Here is a 16,229-nt window from a genome sequence, read left to right as displayed (position 1 = left end):
CTTGATTCCTATTCAGGCTATAATCTCAGAGTTGTGAGACTGACCCCTGCATTAGGCTCCATGCTTAGCTTGCCCTCCTCCTCGCCCTCCCTCTAAAAAATTTTAGAAAAATAATATTTTTTATTTTATCTTCACTTATTCCTTCTCTAATGCTCTTCCTTTTTAAATGCAGGTCTAAGTTTTTGACCTATATCATTTTCCTCCTTTCTGAATAACTTCTTTTAACATTTTTTAAAAAGATTTTATTTATTTATTCATAAAAGACACAGACAGAGGCAGAGACACAGGCAGAGGGAGAAGAAGCAGGCTCTTCACAGGGACTCAATCCCAGGACCCTGGGATCATGCCCTGAACTGAAGGCATATACTCAACCACTGAGCCACCCAGGTGTTTCCAACTTTTAACATTTTTCGCAAGGCAGGACCACTGCCAACAAATTCTTTCAGTTTCTGTTTGCCTGAGAAAGATTTATTTTCCTTCACTTTTGAAAGATAATTTTCCTGGATATAAAATTCTAGGTTGGTAGTTTTTTTCTCTCAAAATGTGCAATATTTTATTCTACTTTCTTTTTCCTTGAATGCTTTCTGAGGAGAAATCAGATGTAATTCTTATCTTTGTTCCTCTAGAGGCAAGATTTTTTTCTTCATCTTTGTCTTTCCACAGTTTGAATATGATATGCCTAGGTGTAGTCTTACTTTGGCATTTATCCTGCTTAGTGTTCTCTGAGACTCTTTGATCTGTGGTTAGCTATCTAACATTAATTTTGGGAAACTCAGTCACTATTACTTTATTTTTTTTAAGATTTTATTTTTTATAAAGATTTTATTTTTTATTTTTAAATATTTTATTTATTTATTTTAAATATTTTATTTATTTATTTTTTTATTTTATTTATTTATTTTATCTTTATATAAAGATCACGCCCTCAGCCGAAAGCAGGCCTAAATCACTGAGCCACCCAGGGATCCCCAGTCATTATTACTTTAAATATTTCTATTGCTTTCTCCCTTTCTTCCACTTCTGATATTCCCATTGTATGTATATTACACCTTTTGTAGTTGTCTGATGGTTCTTGGATCTTTCTTTTCTCTTTGCTTTTCAGTTTTGGAAGTCTCTACTGACATATCCTCAAACTCGTGTTCTTTCCTCAGCCATATCTGGTGTATTAATAAGGTTATCAAGACATTCTTCATTTATGTTAACAGTATTTTTGGTCTCTAACATTTCTTTTTTATTCTTTCTTTTAATTTCCATTTCTTTCTTATATTATCTACATGTTTTTGCATGTTGTCTGTTTTTTTCTACTAAAATTCTTAGTTATCTTAAATTGCTGGTTTGATAATTCCAACATCACTTCTATACCTGACTCTGATACTTGCACTGTCTTTTTAAACTGTGATTTTTATATTGGGATTTTGTTCTGTTGCCTTCTAGTATCCCTTATAATTTTTTGTTTAGGGATCCCTGGGTGGCTCAGTGTTTTAGCACCTGCCTTCAGCTCAGGGCGTGATCCTGGAGTCCCGGGATCGAGTCCCATGTCGGGCTCCCTGCATGGAGCCTGCTTCTCCCTCTGCCCGTGTCTCTGCCTCTCTGTGTGTCTCTCATGAATATATAAATAAAATCTAAAATATATTTGTTTTCAATAATCAGAATTTAAAAAAATTTTTTTTGCTTAAAGCAGGACATGATTTGCTTTGTGCTAGGTAAAAGAAAGTGTGGTAAATAAGCCTTAGCTATGTGGGTGGTAAGGTGTCAGGGGAGAGGAAACTGTTCTATAGACCTATGATTAGGTCTCAGTCTTATAGTGAACCTGTGCCCCTGAGTCATAAACTTCACAAGTGCTTCTCAGTAGCACCCTCCCCAAACTTGAGTGGGACAGGATGGCTAGAGGGAGCAGAAGTTGGGTATTTTCCTTCCCCATGTTAGATTCTAATAATACCCCCAAAAGATTAGGTTCTGGGAAAATATTTTCTCTAACTTGTGGCGGTTTTGGGGTATTGACAGTTTGAGGAGATCCAAAAATGTGCAGGAAGGAAGGGGTAGGGTCAGGGGCCAGAGCACAGGGTATGCTCTGAGTAGGGTTAAGGGCTCTGTCCAATTTTCCATGACTAGGGCCATGCCTATCCTGGGTCTCATGCTGTATCTAATGCATTTCTGGGGTTAGAGCACTCCACTGCCTCTAATTTTAATTTTCAGCTGTTAGTAACCTGTAATCCTATGTTTTGAGTATTATCCTGGAGTCTACAGGAATCATGACACTAAAAAAAAAAAAATCCGGAAAGGACGTAAAATTTTTCATGATATAAGGCAACAAATATAGCCCAAAACCTAGAGGTTTGTAAAATCAATTAATTTTTCCCACTGTTAGACAAGGAGCTTAAATCTCAGGAACAGAAGTTCTGTATTATTAATATTACCTTGACCATTTTGTTTTCCATCATGATGGACATAAACAAAGCAGGAGACTTTCTTTACCAATGGACTATATAAGATACACTGCAAGGTTCTTCTGTTCACCATGACTTCTGATATTCAGGTATAAGTACTGGAGAGGTGTGCCACAGGACAGGCATTTATCAAAGGAATTAATTCCCTAAAACCCTCTTTTCCCTCAAAAGAAGAATAATCTTTCTTTGGAGAGAATTCAGAAGAAATCAGAACCAAAAATAAAAGAAGAAGGAGAATACAAGGAGGGGAAGGAGAGGGGGAAAAAAAGAAAGATAGGTAGATTAAGCTTCAGAAGAAAAATGCAAGTCCCATGAAGGTGAAGCCTTGAAGCAGGTTTCTGAAGGGGAGAGATGAGAAAGAAGTACTTCAGAAAGCAATAGAAGGGAACAAACCTTCAAATGTCCTACCCTGATACTGGTTCCGAAGGAAATATTTGCTTGTAGGTCTCTGCTCCACTAAGCTGTGATTCTTTTTCTGCCTGTTCATCTCTCCTAACTTTGTGGTAGCAATTTGTCCTTTGATCTCAATTCTCTGGTAGACCTAAGGATTGTTGATTGTTCAGCTTTTTACTTGTTTTTAGGATACAGTGATGACTTCCAAGCTACTTTTAGGCTGACTGAAAATACAGAGCCATTTAAAAGGGAAGAGTGAGGAGGGGAGGAAGGTGTTGGGGTAGGAGGATCCTAGGTTTGCCTCATTCTATGAATAAAACTAGATAATTATCACATCATCTGAAATACCCTGGAAACTGACCTGAAGACTGGCAGAAAAAACTCCACAACTAAAGGCAGAGAAGAGGGCATCCCGGGTGGCTCAGCAGTTTAGTGCCGCCTTCAGCCCAGGGCCTGATCCTGGAGACCTGGGATCAAGTCCCATGTCGGGCTCCCTGCATGGAGCCTGCTTCTCCCTGTGCCTGTGCCTCTGCCTCTGTGTCTCTCATGAACAAATAAATAAAATCTTTTTAAAAAATAAATAAAGGTAGAGAATAGGTCCTATCAAAGAAGGTAGGAAGCAGGGTGCCTGGGTGGCTCAGCTGGTTAAGCATCTGCCTTCAGCTCAGGTCATGATCCCAGGGTTCTGGGATCGAATCCTGAATTATTCTCCCTGCTCAGCAGAGAGTCTGTTTCTCCATCTCCCTCTGCTCATGCTCTCTCTCAAATAAATATGTAAAAAAATGTTTTAAAAGGTAGGAAGCACAATTGGGGAGAGAAATGGATCATGGCTTCCATGGTGAGGAGGGAGCCACAGTCATTAGAGAAGGGAGAGAGATGGACTAGCAAACACAGGAGTGCACAAATCACCAGAGCAGTTGGCTTAGAAGGTGGGAGGGGCCAAATTTCATGACTTCTTGAAACCAGTGGGGCTTAAAGCCTGGAATTTTAAAGGTTGATAGGCTTGGCTCTGATAGAGTCTGGGAGGCATTGGGACTGCTCTTGAGGAAGGCAGGGAGAAAAGCTTGCAGACATATAGTACAGAAACAGCAAACTGAAGAGCACCTGGGGCATACAGTGGGGAAGCAAATCTCAAAGAGGCAGCATTCACAGAGAAACCCCTCCAGGAACAAAGGAACTGGTAGGTACTATTTCCTTCACCTGTCCCTTAGCATAAGCTCAGGGCCACCTGTGGGACCCCGTGCAGACCACTTGCTACTTAACTTGCCTACACCAAGGCTCTACCTCCCTGTGCTCCATTGGAACCATGCTTCCCAGTTATGTTTGCCTCAGTCCCATCAGGTCTTTTGCTCCAAAGACTGACCCAAATCTCTGCCACAATGCATCTCCCAACCCAGAGGTTTTGGAGGGCTTCCATTCCGGTGACAGTGGCAACAGATCTCATTTCACAAGTAGACCAGAGCACACATAATCTTAAAACTTGCCACATTCAGGCCAGAAACCAAACAGTATCCACAACAGGTAAAGAGAGTTTCAGATGTCTAGCCTCAAGGATAAAACAGCCAGGACAGCAGCAGAGCACATGCAGCATACATTAGAGACACTCTCTGAAGCACCAAGCCCTAGGAAAGAGGGCTCACTACACAGAATGGCACTACAAGGCTCTCTTCATCATAAGGCCATCACCCTCAAGAACAGGAGACTTTCTGACACAGAGAAACAGGCACAGAAACTTAGACAAAATGAGAAGACAGAGAAGTTAGTTCCAAATGAAAGAACAGGACAAAGTCATGGCCAGAATCTAAGTGAAATAGATATAAGTAACATGCTTGATGGAGTATTTAAAGCAATGATCATAAGGATACTCATGACTTGAGAAAAGAGTGGAAGACATCAGTGAGATCCTTAACACAGAGATTAAAAAACCAATCAGAGATGGAGAGTGCAATAAACAAAATTAGAAAAACACTTGGTGCAACAGACAGCAAGCTTGAAGAAGCAGAGGAATGAATGAATGATCTAGAAGACAGAGTAATGGAAAATAATCAAGCTGAATAAAAGAGAAAAATGCAAAATAAGAATAGACTTAGGGTGACTCAGTGACTCTATTAAATGTAGTAACACTGGTATTACAGGACTCCCAAAAGAAGAGAGAGAAAAGGGGGCAGAAAATTTATTTGAAGAAATAATAACTGACAACTTCCCACATCTAGGGAAGGAAATAGATATCCAGATCTGGGAAACTCCAACAAAATCAACAAAAGCAGATCCACACCAAGACATATTGTAATTAAATTGGCAAAATACAATGAATACAAGAAAAAAATTAAAAGCAGCAAGACAAAAGAAGACAGTAACACACAAGGAAAACTTGATAAGCCTATCAGGGTTTTTTCAGCAGAAACATTCCAAGCCAGTAGGAAGCGGCATGATATATTAAAAGTGCTGAATGGGAAAAATCTTCAGCCAAGAGTACACTATCTAGAAACGCCATCATTCAAAACAGAAGGAAAGATAAAGAGTTTCCTAGACAAACAAAAACTAAAGGAGTTCATGACCACTAAACCAACCCTGCAAGAAATGTTAAGGGAGACTCTTTGAGTGGAAAGACTCAAATGACAGTATCATGCTAAGAAACACAAAAGGAGTAAAAATGAATATTTCTGTAAAAAAAATCAGTCAAGGAACTCACAAAATAAAACAATGTAAAATATGACACCATATATCTAAAATGTGATGGAGGAGTCAAGAATGGTTTCAAACTTAAATGACTACTGGGATCCCTGGGTGGCGCAGCGGTTTGGCGCCTGCCTTTGGCCCAGGGCGCGATCCTGGAGACCCGGGATCGAATCCCACATCAGGCTCCCGGTGCATGGAGCCTGCTTCTCCCTCTGCCTGTGTCTCTGCCTCTCTCTCTCTCTCTCTGTGTGACTATCATAAATAAATAAAAAATTAAAAAAAAAAAACTTAAATGACTACTAACTTAATCTAGACTGCTATTTACAGAAGATGTTATATATACACCTAATGGTAACCCCAAGTCAGAAACACTAATAAATATGTGAAGAATAAAGAGAAAGAAATATGAATGTATCATTGAAGAAAAATGGTGACCATGAAAGAGAGAAAGACAAGAAAGGATTGGAGAAAATCTTCAGAAACAATAAAAAAAGAAGTAAATGGCACTAAATACATATCTATCAATAATTACTTTGAATGTAAATGAACTAAACACTCCAATCAAAAGGCATAGGATGATAGAATGACAGAATGGATTAAAAAAAACAAGACCCATCTGTATGCTGCCTGTAAGAGACTCATTTTAGAACTAAGAACACCTACAGATTGAAACTGAGGGGATGGAGAAATATCTATCATGCAAATAGATGTCAAAAGAAAGCTGGAGAAGCAATACTTTATATTTGACAAAACAGACTTTAAAACAAAGAGACAAAAAGGACACTATCTAGGGGGACACTATGACAATCCAAAAAGAACACATAACAATCATAAGTATTTATGCACTCAACATGGGAGCATTCACTTACATAAAACAAAGGATAACAAACATAAAAGAACTAATTGAAAATGAAACAATAATAGTAGGGGACTTTAATATCCCACTTATATCAGTGGACAGATCATCTAAACAGAAAAATCAACAAGGAAACAATGGCTTTAAATGACACACTAGACTAGATGGAATTAACAGATATATCAAGAACAAAATAGCAGAATATACATTCTTTTCAAGTGCACATGGAACATTCTCCAGAACAGATCACATATGAGGCCACAAACAAGCCTCAACAAATTCAAAATCAAAGTCATACCATACATCTTCTCTGACCACAATGCTTTGAAACTAAGAGTCAGCCATAAGAAAAACAATCTGGAAAGACCACAAATACACGGAGATTAAATAGCATGCTGCTAAACAATGAAGGGGTCGACCAGGAAATAAAAGAAGAAATTTAAAAAGTATATGGAAACAAATGAAAATGAAAACACAATGGCCCAAAACCTTTGGGGTGCAGCAAAGGTGGTTCTAAGAGGGAAGCTTATAGCAATACAGGCCTACCTCAAGAAGCAAGAAAAATCACAAGTAAACAACCTAACCTTATACCTAAAAGAGGTACAAAAAAGAAAAAAAAAACAAAACCTAAAACCAGTAGAAAGACAGAAATAATAAAGCTCAGAGCACAAATAAATGATATACAAACTAAAAACAACAACAACAACAAAAAAACAATTGAACAGATCAATGAAACCAGGAGCTGATTCTTTGAAAAGAATCAATAAATTCAAAAGACCTCTAGCCAGACTTATCAAGAAAAAAACAGAAAGTACTCAAAATAAATAAAGTCACAAATGACAGAAGAAAAAAATTAAAAAAACAGAAATACAAGCAATTATCAGAGAATATTATGAAAAACTATATGCAACAAACTGGACAGCCTAGATGTGAGTAAATTCCTAGAAACATAAACTACCAAAACCGAAACGGGAAGGAACAGAAAATTTGAACAGACCAACAAACAGCAAGGAAACTGAATCAGTAATCAAAAAACTGCCAACAAACAAAAGTCCAGGACCAGATGGATTCACAGGTAAATTCTAGCATTGATAGAAGAGTTAATACCTATTCTTCCAAACTATTCCAAAAAATAGAAAAGGAAGGAAAACTCCCAAATTCATTCAATGAGACTAGCATTACCCTGATACCAAAACCAGATGAAAACCTACAAAAAGGGGATCCCAGGTGGCTCAGCAGTTGAGCATCTGCCTTCAGCTCAGGGTGTGATCCCAGAGTCCTGGGATCAAGTCCCACATCGGGATCCCTGCAGGGAGCCTGCTTCTCCCTCTGCCTGTGTCTCTGCCTCTCTCTCTCTCTGTGTCTCTCATGAATAAATAACATCTTAAAAAAATAAAAAAGAAAACCCTGCAAAAAAAAAAAAAAAAAGAGAGCGAACTACAGGCCAATATCTCTGATGAATATAGATGCAAAAATTCTCAACAAAATACTAGCAAACTGAATCCAACAATTCATTAAAAAAAAAAATCATTCACCACGATCAGGTGGGATTTATTCATGGATGGCAAGGATGGTTCGATATTCATAAATCAATCATCATGATTTATCACAACAATAAGAGAAAGGATAAAAATCTTATGATCACTTCAACAGACACAGAAAAAGCATTTGACAAGGTACAACATCCATTCATGATAAAAAACCCTCAACAAAGTGGGTTTAGAGAGAACATACCTCATCATAATAAAGGTCATATATGAAAAATCCACAGCTAACATCCTCCTCCATGAGGAAAAACTGAGAGCTTTTCCTTTACAGTCAGGAACAAGAAAAAGATGTCCACTTTCACCACTGGTATTCAACGTAGTACTGGAAGTCCTAGCTACAATGATCAGATAATAAAAAGAAACAAAAGGCATCCAAATCAGTAAGAAAGGAGTAAAACCCTTACTATTGGCAGATGACATGATATTATATACAGAAAACCTGAATGACTTTACCAAAAAACTGCTAGAACTGATAAATTCAGAAAAGTTGCAAGATACAAAATCAATGCACAGAAATCTTTTGTTGCATTTCTTTTTTTTTGTTGCATTTCTATACACCAATAATGAAGCAGCAGAAAGAGAAACTACAAAAACAATTCCATTTACATTGCACCAAAAATAAGATACCTAGGAATAAACATAATCAAAAAGATTAAAGACCTATACTCTGAAAAGTATAAAACACTGATGCAATAAATTGAAGATGACACAAAGAAATGGAAAGACACTCCATGCTCATGGATTGGAAGAACAAATATTGTTAAAATGTCTATACTACCCAAAGCAGTCTACACATTTAATGGAATCCCTATCAAAATGTCAACAGCATTTTTCACAGAACCAGAACAAAAAATTCCTAAAATTTGTATGGAACCACAAAAGATACCAAATAGTCAAAGCAATCTTTAAAAAGAAGAGCAAAGCTGGAGGCATCACAGTTCTGAACTTCAAGTTATATTACAAACTGTAGTAATCAAAAGAGTAAGGTACTAGCACAAAGACAGATTAATATAATAGAATCAAAAATTGAAAAATAGAGGCACCTGGATGGCTCACTCAGTTAAAAGTCCAACTCTTAGAGTCAGCTCATGTCATGATCCCATGGGTCACTGGATCGAGCCCTGTGACTGGCTCCATGCTCAACCGGGAGTCTGCTTGAAGATTGTCTCCCTCTGCCCAATGCCCTCAAATACATAAATAAATCTTAAAAAAAGAAAGCAAGCCCTAAAATAAACCTATAATTATATGATTAATTTATTTTTGACAAAGCAGGAAAGAAGATGCAATGGGGAAAAAGTCTCTTCCAACAAATGGCGCTGGGAAAACTGGACAGCAACATGCAGAAGAATGAAACCTTCTTACATAACACACAAAAATAATTTCAAAATGGATTAAAGACCTCAATATGAGACTGAAACCATAAAATTCCTAGAAGAGAGCACAAGCAGTAACTTCTGTGACATTGGCCATACCAACTTTTTCTAGATATGTCTCCTGAGGCAAGGAAAACAGAAGGTCAAACGAACTACTGGAACTACATCAAAATAAAAAGCTTCTGCGGGGATCCCTGGGTGGCACAGCGGTTTGGCGCCTGCCTTTGGCCCAGGGCGCGATCCTGGAGACCCAGGATGGAATCCCACATCAGGCTCCCGGTGCATGGAGCCTGCTTCTCCCTCTGCCTGTGTCTCTGCCTCTCTCTCTCTCTCTCTCTATCTGTGACTATCATAAATAAATTAAAAATTAAAAAAAAATAAAAATAAAAAGCTTCTGCAAAGGAAACAATGAACAAAACTAAAAGGCAACCTAAGGAATAGGAAAACATAGTTACCAATGACACATCTTATAAAGGGATAGTATCAAAATACACAAAGAATTTATATAACTCGACACCCAAAAACAAATAATCCAATTAAAAAGGGTCAGAAGACATGAACAAACATCTCTCTGAGGAAGATATACAGATGGCCAACAGACACGTGAAAAGATGCCCAATATAACTCATCATCAGGGAAATACAAATCAAAACTACAATGAGATATAATCTCACACCTGTCAGAATGGTTAAAATCAACAACACAAAAAACAACAAATGCTGCCAAGGATGGGGAAAAAAAAGGAACTCTCATGTACTGTTGGTGGGAATGCAAACTGGTGTAGTGACTATGGAAAACAGTATGGAGTTTTCTCAAAAAGTTAAAAATAGAATTACCTTATGATCCAGCAATCACCCTAATGAGTATTGATCCAAAGAATACAGAAACATTAATTCAAAGGAATACATGCATGCCTATGTTTATAACAGCATTATTCATATGATAGCCAAGATACGGAAGCAGACCAGGTGTCATCAGCTGATGAATAGATAGACGTGTGGAAAACAAAGTATTACTCAGCCATAAAAAAGAATGAAATCTTGCTATTTGCAATGACATGAATGGAACTAGACAGTTTAATGCTAAGCAAAATAAGTCAGAGAAAAATACCATATGATTTCACTCGTGTAATTTAAGAAACAAAACAAGTGAGCAAAGGGAAAAAGGACAGAGAGAAAGAGACAAACCAAGAAACAGACTCTTAACTATAGAGAACTGAAGGGAGAGGGGAGAGGGGTGGGTGAACTAGGTGGTGGGGATTAAGGAGTGTGCTTATAATGAGCACTGGGTATTGTATGAAGTGTTGAATCATTATATTGTACACCTGAAGCTAATATAACACTATGTTAATTGGAATTAAAATGAAAAACTTTAAATTTTTAAAAATTTAAATAAATAAATAAATAAAAGGGAAGAGTAAAAGACAATGAGCTTATAAAGGGATAAATTATTTGGAGTGAAATTGAACAGCTTCGTAAATGGTCACTGAGGCATTCTAGATCATTATGAATGGGTAGATAGCAACAACCTCCTGTGATTTGCATTCTTTGAAGAGAGACGCTAGGGGAGTTCCCACAGCTGTAATTGCTTTAACTGCTCTGAGTATGTAAATTTAGTATATTAAATTTAGAAGCATTTCAGCTCAGACCAGGTAAGAAACATTAAGTCATTCAAATAAACAAAAGATTTAATTATTCTACTTATATATTTGGGTAAATGTTTTTATGATCTAAAGGATAGGACTTGATGACTTTGTTTCTTAAAACTCATGGTTTGATTAAATTCATTCATTTATTCATTCAACAAACTCCTTATAGGTGTGCACACACTGTGCTAGAAACAAACAAAATTAAGAACATCACCCTTGCCAGCAGGGCACTTAACCTAGTTAGAGAGATAGGCCATAAATGGAAACTCAGAAAACAATGTGGGACATGAAATGATAGAGAGGTATACAGATATAGAAAGAGAAGAAAAGGGATCCCTGGGTGGCGCAGCGGTTTGGCGCCTGCCTTTGGCCCAGGGCGCGATCCTGGAGACCCGGGATCGAATCCCACGTCGGGCTCCCGGTGCATGGAGCCTGCTTCTCCCTCTGCCTGTGTCTCTGCCCCTCTCTCTCTCTCTCTCTCTCTCTGTGACTATCATAAATAAATAAATAAAATTAAAAAAAAAAAGAAAGAGAAGAAAAGACACCCAATCCAGCATGGAGAGGGAAGGAAGGAAGGGAGGGAGGAAGGAAGGAAGGAAGGAGAAAGATCAAGAAAGGCTTCTAGAACATAGTGGTACCTGAACAGAATATTAACAAGCCTGGCTTCTCTTCCTATAAACCTCATAGATAATAAATAATGTATTCTTTTATTTCTCCTTTAGCCAAGTCCTAAAGGCTGTGAATTCAAGAGATAAGAACTAGAAATAACTGGATAATGTAAGAGGGCATGCACATTTCTACAAAAATAATAAGGCATCCCCAAACAAGCAGGAGAGGTGACATGGAGCACTGTGCAGTTTAATAGAGGTGATGCAGTGTTTGAAGCCTCTGTGATCTGTGCACATTATCGCAGGAGTGAGGCTGCTAAAGCGTCTGATCAAAAACATATTGGGGCATCAGTAAATAAATATCATTGCCATAAAATGATATGGTGATAGGTAGCATTTTATTCTTCAGACTCCCCAGGACTAAAGAGCTTCTGCAATCACTCACACATCTACAGCAGATACTACCTTCAGAATCAGGAAATGGACACTAGAATAAAAACCATAAGACCATAGCGTAAAATGTTTAATTGACAGAGAAGGAAATCTCAGAGGGAAACCTGTTTGCCTGAGGTCATGCTATTTACTGAAATGAAACCAGGATGCAGATCTCCATCATTTATTTATTCATTTGAAAATCAGGGATCCCTGGGTGGCTCAGCAGTTTAGCGCTTGCCTTCAGCCCAGGGCATGATCCTGGAGACCCGGGATCGAGTCCTACATCAGGCTCCCTGGATGGAGCCTGCTTCTCCCTCTGTCTGTGTCTCTGCCTCTCTGTCTCTCTGTGTGTGTGTCTCTCATGAATAAATAAATAAAATCTTTAAAAAAAATTAAATGATACCTAAGTCCCTGGCTATGTGCTGGGTACAGAGTATGAAATTTAGACTCAGTGATATGTCCCTACTCTCTCCCACCCAACCTCCTGCCACATATTTCATATGGTTTCACTCATAAATACTTTAGATGTATCTTCAAAATATAAATACCTTCAATAAATCACACCCTGTATTATTTCATCCAAAATAATTTGCTGAATATCTCAAATATCCAGTTAATATTGAAAGTATCTAGTTACCACTGATGAGTTTGTATGATTTTTCATGCAAATTGGATCCATGTTAGATCAATAACAATGTACAATAAAAGCATCTCTGTACCATTATTTGTTGAAGAAACAAGGTCATTAACTAGAATTCCCCAGTCTGGATTTTGCTGATTGCAACCTCAGTTTTCATTTAATATGTACCTCCACCTTCTGAATTTTTTAACTTCCACAAACTAGTTTCTAGATCTAGTAACTTGATCACATTCAGGTTCCGTTTTTTGGATAAAAATACTTCATGGTAGCTCTGTGTACTTGCTATCACATTACTTCAGGAGATATGCAATGTCTGGTTATCTTTCTATGACGTTCAGGTGAATCAGCAGATGTCGTCAAACTGATCCATCCGTTCTAAAAAGAGTGCTATGTTACATAGGATGTCTAGAGAGGACCTTTAGCTGTGACCTAAAAGATGAAAAGGAGCCAGTGGTGCAGAGTAGAGGAAGAGTGTAGCAGATGGAGGCCCTGGGATGAGAAAGAGCCTATCATAAACCCAGCTGTCCCTCTCAGGATCAGTGGAGTTTTTATTTCTATTCTCCACTACTCCCAGTAGCTCCCCCAATTTTCAAAAGCTACAAGTGAAGAACCCTCTGCTTAGAGGTGTCAGGAACCTAGTGGCACTTCCAGGTGCAAGTGGCCATAAGTACATAACTTTGCTCTCCTGAAAATGCTTAGGAGCAAGACTACTTTGACTTAGAGACCTAGCTGAGAAGACAACCTGGTCTCTCTCATGACACAAAGCAACCAGCCATTTTATTGAGTATGATTGCATGGCAGAAACGTGCTTCTTAAGGTACAAGGGTGCCCGTTAAAGTGGTAAGGATAGATTTTAATCAGTAATATACTATTCCAATAGGGAAAGCTGCCAGTGCAAATTTAACTCAACTTCTTTATACAGAGGTGACTAGGCTTTTCAAAGAAATAAGGGAATAGGCAGGAGAGTGAGGGGGGTCTCAGTAGAATCAGGGCAGTGATAAATTACAAAAAGCTGGAAGGAGAGATGGTCCCTGTGAAACCCATCTGAGTTTGCAAACTGACTTGTAGAAATTAGTCTCCCTCTTCCACGGAGGCTGGAAGACAGGAGCCCCATCTTCAGGTGTTGGCTGGAACAGACAGTAAAATTTTTTGACAACCTTGAGTTTTCTGGGGCAGCTCTTTGACGGAGACTAGGGTCATCCTAGGGATGTGATCTTGAGCGGTTAAAAACTATGGTAGCGGGATCCCTGGGTGGCTCAGCAGTTTGGCGCATACCTTCGGCCCAGGGCGTGATCCTAGAGTCCCGGGCGTATCAGGCTTCCTTCATGGAGCCTGCTTCTCCCTCTGCCTGTGTCTCTGCCTCTCTCTGTGTCTCATGAATAAATAAATAAATGCGTCTTTAAAAAAAAAAAAAAACTATGGTAGTGTTTGTTCAGGTCTTTATAGGTCAAGGTTGACAGGTCTCGTCAAGAAGAGGGTTCAGAGAAACTAGAGTGTGGTCAAGGAGATTTTTTTTTTTTTGTCAGTTGCTGTAAGTTATCAAACGGGATATTGACCTGAAAATGCTTGAAGGAATGTAAGACAACAGTATCAGATGACACGTTCATTCATATAACCAATCATATCCCTTCCCCTCCTTCAAAATGCTTATTAAGATTCTTCATTGCAACTGAGTTCCAACTACTAAACATTCTGCCATTCAGGGATAATGATGTGGGAAGCAAAGGCAGAAGAACAATTATTAAATTTCCTTACTACTTACAGCCCATTGACAAGTCCTTGAAACAGGCAGAGTGACATTCCTCTAGGGACTCAACTGCCTCGATGCTGACACTTTGCTAAGGGCAAAAGGCAATCGTAGCCCGACCCCCAGGACCCTGTAGGTCTTCTGTAACCTATAAAAATGCCTTTGGAAGCTCCCTTTATCTCTAACCCTCCCCCCAAGATATAGGTTAGGAATCATCCTCCAAGCATATGACCCAATGATAGACATCAGAAGGGTCTCATGACTGAGGGTTTACTAAACAATAATAAGCGACCTTTCCTAACAAAAGCTAGACCCCTCAGGGTCCTAGAAACCTTGTTTCCAAAATACCTTAGAGGTTCCTTCTGTTCCTAACTCCCTCAGAACTTGCAAGCATATAATGGGTCACTCTTCATGACCCCAGTGCAGTTCCTTCTGCCCATGGGTCCTGTCCCCTTGCTTTAATAAAACCGCTTTTTTGCACCAAAGATGCCTCAAGAATTCTTTCGTGGCCCTCGGCTTCAAACCCTATCTTTCCTATATCATTAACACTATACTACGTGCCCGGTATTTTACATACAAAACATTTCCTTTAAGCAGAAGATTAGGGGACCTGCGGGTGGCTCAGCTGTTGAGCATCTGCCTTTGGCTCAGGCTGTGATCCCGGGTCCTGGGATCGAGTCCCACATTGGCCTCCCCTCATGGGGCCTGCTTCTCCCTCTACCTGTATCTCTGCCTCTCTCTCTGTGTCTCTCTCATGAATAAGTAAATAAAATCTTAAAAAAAAATAAAAAATAAACAGAAGATTAGATACTTGACCAAGGTCATACAGCCAGTGGGCGGAAGAGGCCAGACTCATACCCAACTCTGGTTGAGCTGGTGACCCAGTTCCATTAAACATGAAACGCCTTTCATCTTTTAAATCATTCAACTAAAAAAAGAAAAAAGAAAAACCAATTTATTCTTCACACACTGGACAGGTTCACGGCTCGGAAGATTTTCCGTAACAATCTTACATACGTGAGCTCTCAGTCATCCTAACAAGATTCTAAGTTACTGGAGGGGCAAGGGTCAAGCTGTGCACCTTTCAGTTGACAAACTATTTCTTCGGCATCAAATTCAAGCCGCTGCACCTGCCCTGAGGGCACCAGGGAACAGGATGCAGACTAGCAAACGCTGACTGTGCAGCCCAGGGAAGGGGTCAACGGTGAGTCACGGTAACTGGAGAAGCTTTCGACGGAGATTAGATGGGAGTTCCGAGCAGCCCGGGTGGCCCAGCGGTTTAGCGCCACCTGCAGTCCAGGGCGTGACCCTGGAGACCCGGGGTCGAGTCCCACGTGGGGCTCCCTGCACGGAGCCTGCTCCTCCCTCTGCCTGTGTGTCTGCCTCTCTCTCTCTCTGTGTCTCTCATGAATAAATAAAATCTTAAAAAAAAAAAATCAGTGTGCACACTGTCACTCAGAACTTGAGTGACCCACACTTGTTTATCCGCTGACATTACCTTAAAAGGAAGCTACCTTGAAGTTTAAGTGTCTGAAGTCGAGGCCGGTGCAGGAGCGGCACAGCGATTCCGTGCGACCCCGTTGCCTCCGGCGCCCCTCAGCGGGACGCCACGGTCCCACTCCCTGCGGCCTCCACAGTTTAGGAGCCGAAGCGTCAGCCTAAGACTAAGACGCGTCGTCAAACTCTATGATCCGCGAGGGGGCGGGACGCTTCCCTACCCGCCGCGCACGCGCGAAGCCCTTCTCGCCGCACAAAGACGGCGGGAGGAGGGGCCGACGCATGCGCTTTGAGCCCTTCCGAAAATAGGGTCATCGCCCCGCCTCCCGGCGCAGGGAGGGCAGAGAGAAGCATGCGCT

The 16,229-nt window shown here is 39.8% G+C and overlaps 1 long non-coding RNA gene across 3 annotated transcripts in view; it reads right to left on the bottom strand.

The window, feature by feature from the left end:
• LOC144296042 (uncharacterized) overlaps nt 1–16,167 on the bottom strand; it is a 41,643-nt gene extending 25,476 nt beyond the window's left edge. The window contains exon 1 of one of the 3 annotated variants that reach the window (XR_013363176.1): nt 15,872–16,167. This is a non-coding gene — a long non-coding RNA (uncharacterized LOC144296042). The remainder of the gene's footprint in view (nt 1–15,871) is intronic. The other 2 variants (XR_013363174.1, XR_013363175.1) reach the window with 2 other exon arrangements.
• Nucleotides 16,168–16,229: the final 62 nt, after the last annotated feature.

The sequence above is a fragment of the Canis aureus genome, chromosome 24 (assembly GCF_053574225.1).
Source record: "Canis aureus isolate CA01 chromosome 24, VMU_Caureus_v.1.0, whole genome shotgun sequence".
Classification (NCBI taxonomy): Eukaryota; Metazoa; Chordata; class Mammalia; order Carnivora; family Canidae; genus Canis; species Canis aureus.
The sequence above is the reverse complement of the archived record's forward strand: the minus strand, read 5'-3'. Positions and strand labels throughout refer to the sequence as shown.